Below are 6971 nucleotides of genomic sequence, written 5' to 3'. Positions count from 1 at the left end.
ATAATATGCTGAAATAAGAAAAGAAAGAAGCATATTATAGTGATATGTCCAAGTTAACCAAAAGAAATATTATGTTACTTTTCCAGATTTTGTGATATATGCAGAATTTGTTAATTTTTTAGAATTTGCAATTTGTTGTGATTTCTCCTAAATTAATATTCATATCCATGACTCATTTTGTCTTCATAATTTGTTACTATTTTTCTTAGAAAGGCACCAATTCGTATAAGCCTCAAGTTCCCATAAACCCAGATGTGCACTGCTGTGAGCAGCGAGTGCCAGCAAACGTTCTCAGAAAGGATTGCAAGCCCAGCTCAGCTGATCTCCATCATCACACTGGCGGCTTTCGTAACGACAAGGCTCAGCACAGCTACAGTACCTTGGGAAGGATTATACAATGCCGGAAAGTTTCTCTTCATAGGTTCTGTAGGCGAAAGTAGGTCGGTTCACTGATGCCTTTGACATTCAACCCTTAGATATTAACTGAGCATCTACTACATCTGCCATGTCCGGGGGCACAGACGAATGAGAAGACGCTAGCAAGAGAGACGGACATGCGAACAATCAGTCTGGGAACTAGCGCCACTTGGTCGGGCACAACCATAGGGCAACTCTGTTCTTTCACCCACTGTCTTTTCAACCTGGCTGCAGGATCTGCTTCTTTCCCCACCCTGACATGACCTCTTAGGAAGGCAACATAGATTCCTTTAAGTGATGAGAATAGTAGTTGTATGTCTGGTCCAGGTAATGCTCAAAATCTTCCATTTTGTTTAAAGTTTAAGCATCTCGGACGGGCGCCGTGGCTCATGCCTTTAATCCTAGCACTCTGGGAGGCCAAGGCGGGAGGATCGTTTGACCTCAGGAGTTCGAGACCAGCCTGAGCAAGAGTGAGACCCCCGTCTCTAGTAAACATAGAAACAACTAGGAAAAAATTATCCAGGTGTGGTGGCACACACCTGTAGTCCCAGCTACTTGGGAGGCTGAAGCAGGAGGATCACTTGAGTCCAGGAGTTTGAGGTTGCTGTGAGCTGTGATGATGCCACTGCACTCTAGCCCAGGTGACAGAGTGAGACTCTGCCTCAAAAAAAAAAAAAAAAAAAAAAAGTTAAAGCATCTCCTCTCTGGCTCAGAAGCCTGAAGTGGTAGAGGTGGTCATCTCCTTTCCCGTACCCTCCCTTCTCCCATCTCCCACTCCCTGGCCAGGGTTCCTGGGTGGGGGTAGGGGTGGGAGACAAGGGTAAAGGAACAGAAAGAATCATATTTGACTGCTTCAGTTGTGACCTGACATTGGGGTTCTATAGCTAACTTCTCTTTAGGGTGCTTCTGTGGGTTTCTTGGAGAAGCTGCTAGAATTCTGTTGCAAAGCTCCCAACTTTAGGTTGCCGGATAAAATCCAGAATGCCTAACTAATTTGAAGTTCAGATAAACAACTGATAATTTTTTAGTGTAAGTATGTCACATGCAGTATTTGGGACATACTCACCCGTTATTTATCTGAAATTCAAATTTAACTGGGTGTTTTGTATTTTTATTAGTGAAATATGGCAAGCCTACCCCAACCACAATTTTCATTATGAGGCTGGCTGGAGTGTGTGTATGTTGTGGGGAGGGGTCACAGCCACCCTCAGCCACTAGTTTTCCAGTGGTCCAAACCTCTGCTGGGTCCCTTTGCCCCTCCGGGCAGCGCCCTTGGGTGGGTCCCCTTCAAGGAAGCTCCAGGCGGCCTCCCCACCTCGTGACCCATATCCAGTACCCAGGAGCCACGCACCTTCTCCCACTGCCCTGTGGGGCAGGGCACCGTCGGCCCAGTGCAGCCCCGACTCCTCAGACCAGGCCTCAGTTTCCCCAAACACTCAGTGGCATGAGGAAACCCTCTCACTTCCTGAAGGGGAGGGAGCGGCACTTGCTCCTCTCCCCCCTGGGAGGGCAACAGCCGTGGTGAGGACGGCAGCCCTCAGTCTACTCTCTCCACAGAAACCCTCCCCGACTGCTTGCTCAACCGGCGGAAGTGGGTGAAGGGCTGACAAGGTTTCACATTCTCCGAGCTTGTCCTTCACGGGGTGGAAGTCCTTGTGTGGATGTGGGGCTTCTTGGCACCTACAGTTTTGCTCTCTGCCGTTGAGGCCTCTGCTGAAATTTCTGGATAATAGGAAAAGTCCCTTTTAACATCCAGTTACACTCCCTCGTTATGAGCCAAGTCCAGATGGGGCACGCAGGGAGCAGAAGGAAGAGTTCATTTAGCTGGGGCCTCCCAGGGCCCTTGCCCAGTGCCGCTCAGACTTTAAAGTGCTCGTGAATCCTCTGGGATGGTGGTAAAAAGCAGATTTGGCTTCAGTAGGTCTGGACTGGGGCCCGAAATTCTGTATTTCCCATGGCTCTCAGGTGATGTCCTCAGACGCACTCTGAGCAGAGAGAGGCTAAAAGGCTGCGTAGGCAGAGTTGCTCAGCCCTGGCAGGAGGCGGAAGAGGAAGGGCCTTGCAGCCCGAGGGGCAGCAAGTGTGGAGGGCTCAGGCCATGTCAACACTGCCTTTGTGGTTCAGCCTGTAGGTCAGAGGCAAAGAAGGCCCACGCCCCACTGGAGGAAGGGGGAGGCGGGGAGGGGGAAGTAGATGAAGTTCCAGGGGTGTCCTGACTATGCCTGGAAAAGCTGGAACAGGAAAAGCAAGCTGAATGGGTTCCACTTGTGTCAGCTCTTGTAAAAATGCTTTACAAGCTAGCCTACATAATTGCATTTCACGAAGCCACGTGAACATTAATTACTCAGGGCATCTGATGGCTTGACCACACAGTGCCTGTGACAGACGCATTCAAGTCTTGCTTTGCACAATGGCATTGGCTTGCTGCAGCTCACACGGCTCTGTGTCTCCCAACGTGCACAGGTGGTGTGAGCGGCCTGGTAAAGGTTCGCTGTCTCGGTGTAACGTCCAGCAGGGAGTCATCAGCAAATCGCACAGCCCAACCTGCGTGTGGGAGATGAGCAAGTGGCCCTTAGAAATGTCTACTTCCTAATCCTCAGAGCCTGTGAATGTGTGACCTTACGTGGTAAAAGGGACTTTGCAGATGTGATTCAGTTAAGGACTTTGAGATGGGGAGATCGTTCTGGGTTATTTGAGTGGGTCCAATCTACTCACCTGCTTGCTTAAAAATGGAGAACCTTTCCCAGCTGTGGTCAGAAGGAGAGATGTGACAATAGAAGAAAGGTCAGAGAGATGGCAGCATGAGAAGGAGGCCTGTTGCTGGTTTGGGGATGTGAGGGGCTACTTACAAGGTCAGAGAGAGGCCTCCCGAGAGGAGCTAAGAGAGCTCCCGCCCCGTGTGCTGAGGGCCAGCAAAGAAATGGAGATTTCAGTCCCACAACCTCACAGAACTGAGTTCTGCCAGCGAGCAAGAAAGCAGATCGTCCCAGCGAGTCTCCAGAAGGAAGGCAACCCTGCAGCCACGCGAGAGCCGGGCCTGACCTGCAGAACCGTGTGATAATAAATTGCGCCTTTTGAAGACATTGAATGTGTAGTGCTTTGCTACGGCAGCAACAGAAAACAAATATCCTGCCCCAAATCCCCCCTTCCTCTTCAGAAGAAAGCTCATGCCTTCTGCTGAAAACTGGCTTTCCTGCATTGTCACACCAAAATGCTGAACACTCCCCAGAAGCAGCTGCTATTTTCTGAGAACAATGAGTGACTTGTAAGCCTGAGAGCAGGAAGAAAAATCCACTTTGCAGACAGCCCTGGGTCTGCTGGGCCTGGGAGCGACCTCGTCCGGTGAGGGGTCTTGGAGCATCTGCTCTCCGCCCAGCCTTTTCTTCCCCTTTGCTCCCTGTCTGGTTCATTTGACTTTGCAACTCGGTGCAGAAAGCCATCTCCACTCTCTTGGAGGAGAAAAGCTGTGCGGATACAGCATGGGGAGTTACCACGTGCCCCCCTCAGCGGTTTCAGAGAGAGGACCTTGCCCACACGTCTCAGGTCCACCTTCGACAGACCCACGGAGCAGTTAGAGTGGGAAAGGATTTTGGAGTCAGTCCAGTGCAACCATCTCATTTTACACGGAAGGAGGGAAGGAAGGGAGGGGGAAAATAAGGGAACTGAGGTCAACCCTCCTCCAGGGGCGGGCCTGGCCGACAGGATCCCAAGGGATGGAATGACATTGAAATTAGGAAACCAAGTAAAGTTGAGAACTAAAGGAAACTGAACCCATTCAGCCACAAGGCATCCTTGAGGGCTAACCAAGCCATCGGAGCCCAGGAGCACCCGCCACAGGTCAGAGAGTCGGGCGCTAGAGGTTCGGGCACCTGAGAAAGGTGGGGCTGGAGCTGGCACTTTGCTTCTGTGCACCCACCCAGCAAGGGGTGATGGGAAGTGGGGACCAAGTGACCAAAAACTCACGCTGGATACACAGAGCCGCCCGGGCTTCAAACTGAACGAACATCATTGTGCCAAAACAGTCATCACCTTCCACGAGTTGTAAACATCCATTCCAAGTCACTAAATGTGCACAGTCTTTCTACTTATACAGACTGCTTTCCAAAGGTTAACATCTAAACCAATCAATTAAGGTCAACCTTAATTTTCCAGAGTTTTTCAGTTAAACTTTTCTGAGTAATTGAGCAAATTCAACTTTCTCTCTCCGTCCTCTCTCTGTTCATTTAAAACATGCTCTCTAACCTGTTGGTCAGTTAAGGTCTGAAAGCATTTAACAAATGCTTTTCCATGTTTGCAGGACAAACGAATGCTCACTAAGGCATCCTCATCTGTGGGGATTTATGGACTTTGTAGGGGGCCTTCTTCCCCCCATGATAGGGTGAAAAAGCAGCAGTGGCCTCTTAGGCTGGAAGGCAGAGAAGCCTGACATGGAGTTGGAGGGGCCCCCAAGTGCTCAGCCACTCGGACCACCCTGTCCCATCCTGCTTCCGCAGCCTCTTCCCCCAAAAGACCATCTTTGATTGCTGAACTACTAATTACTTCAAAAAATAGTCATTGGGCTGGGTGCAGTGCCTCACGCCTGTAATCCTAGCACTCTGGGAGGCCAAGGTGGGCAGATCATTTCAGCTCAGGAGTTCGAGACTAGTCTGAGCAAGAGTAAGACCCCATCTGTACTACAAAAATAGAAAGAGGCCGGGCGCTGTGGCTCACGCCTGTAATCCTAGCTCTTGGGAGGCCGAGGCGGGCGGATTGCTCAAGGTCAGGAGTTCAAAACCAGCCTGAGCAAGAGTGAGACCCCGTCTCTACTATAAATAGAAAGAAATTAATTGGCCAACTGATATATATATAAAAAATTAGCCGGGCATGGTGGCACATGCCTGTAGTCCCAGCTACTTGGGAGGCTGAGGCAGGAGGATCGCTTGAGCCCAGGAGTTTGAGGTTGCTGTGAGCTAGGCTGACGCCACGGCACTCACTCTAACCTGGACAACAAAGTGAGACTCTGTCTCAAAAAAAAAAAAAAAAAAAAAAATAGAAAGAAATTAGCTGGACAACTAAAAATATATGGAAAAAATTAGCTGGGCATGGTGGCTCATGCCTGTAGTCCCAGCTACTTGAAAGGCTGAGGCAGGAAGATTGCTTGAACCCAGGAGTTTGAGGTTGCTGTGAGCTAGGCTGACACCAGGGCACTCTAGCCCGGGCAATGGAGTAAGACTCTGTCTCAAAAAAAAAAAAAAATAGTCATTTGTCACCCGCCCTCTGCTAGGTACAGGAGTCCTGTGAGATGGGCTCTTCACCTTAGTCCTCACCCCCTTTGGCCATTGACGCCATCTCCACACCACCCATGATCCTACTTCCACCTTCCAGCCTGACACAGGAATTGCCTCTCTGAGCCTCTGATCTCTCCTTTCTCCCAGAGTCTATTTTCATTCTTCCTTCTTGGCTCAGTAAGTACATGGGCAATTCCGGACCAGCCTCACAGGCAGCCACCCTCTCCTCCCCCAACTGCGGCCTGAGCCTCAGGGCCAGGGCAGGATCCTGGCCTGCAAATAATGCACTCGCAGCTTCAGTCCGGTCTCCGCAGGGGACAGCAGCAGACGGCGCTCGCCCTGGGGGACCGAGTCCAAGCACCTGTTCCCTGGCAGGGCAGAAGCCCTCCACCCTGCCCTGGGATGGCAGTCCCGACTTTCCAGCACTAGGAGTCTCCCGAACTCGGGCTTGGAGCCTCCCCTGGAGTCCATTCCATCCCCTGCAAAGCCAGTTTCCACTGTTTCATGCTGATTCATGCTGGAGCTCTCTCCACTCAGTGAAACGCTTTTTCATGAAACATATTTAGAGAAGGGGCTCTGCCATCTGCAGAGGACCTGTGCGGAAATGTGGGGAAATGCCCATGTGTTTATTTGTGTCATCCATTGTTAACTAAGAATATTCAGGTGTTCCAATAATGGAGGTATGAAGAGAGGGAAAAGTGCTGGATGGTGGGAAGGAGACTGGGCTCAGGATCAGGACGAAAGGCCCCACGGCTGGAGCCAAGTGTGACCTTCAGCAAGTTTCTTTTGGTTCTTTCGCTTCAATCTCTTCCTCTGGAGGAAAAAAAAATGAGGCTACTAGCACTTGCTCTGCCAGCCTTAAAGGGATGTGATGAGAATCCAGTGCGAGGATGTACGTGCAGCCCAAATTCTCTCAGGCGCAGCACCAGAGGGACAAATGGCTTCACATTAGCAGATGTCACCAGCTCGTGCCTCCCACCTGCTGACAGAGCGCCTCCGGCATCTCCCCAGATACGTTTCACCGGAAATATTTTCAGAGCACCTAGAGGACCCCCACACAGTCTCCTCTCTCACATCAGTGCCTGAGAAGACCCTGCCTGCAGCTAACCATATCCATCAGCAGAAGCTGAATCTCAGGCTCTCAAAGGTGCAAAACCAGCAGGTGTCAAAATGATCTGTCCCTCATGCAGTTTATGGCTGTGGGGGAAGGGGGAAATTATCTATCCCCTCTCAGATCCCTCCCCCCACCCCCATGCCAAGAGACACTTGGAGGCATAGACATGCCCA

Source organism: Microcebus murinus, chromosome 8 (assembly GCF_040939455.1).
Source record: "Microcebus murinus isolate Inina chromosome 8, M.murinus_Inina_mat1.0, whole genome shotgun sequence".
Lineage (NCBI taxonomy): Eukaryota > Metazoa > Chordata > Mammalia > Primates > Cheirogaleidae > Microcebus > Microcebus murinus.
This window is presented reverse-complemented; position numbering follows the sequence as displayed.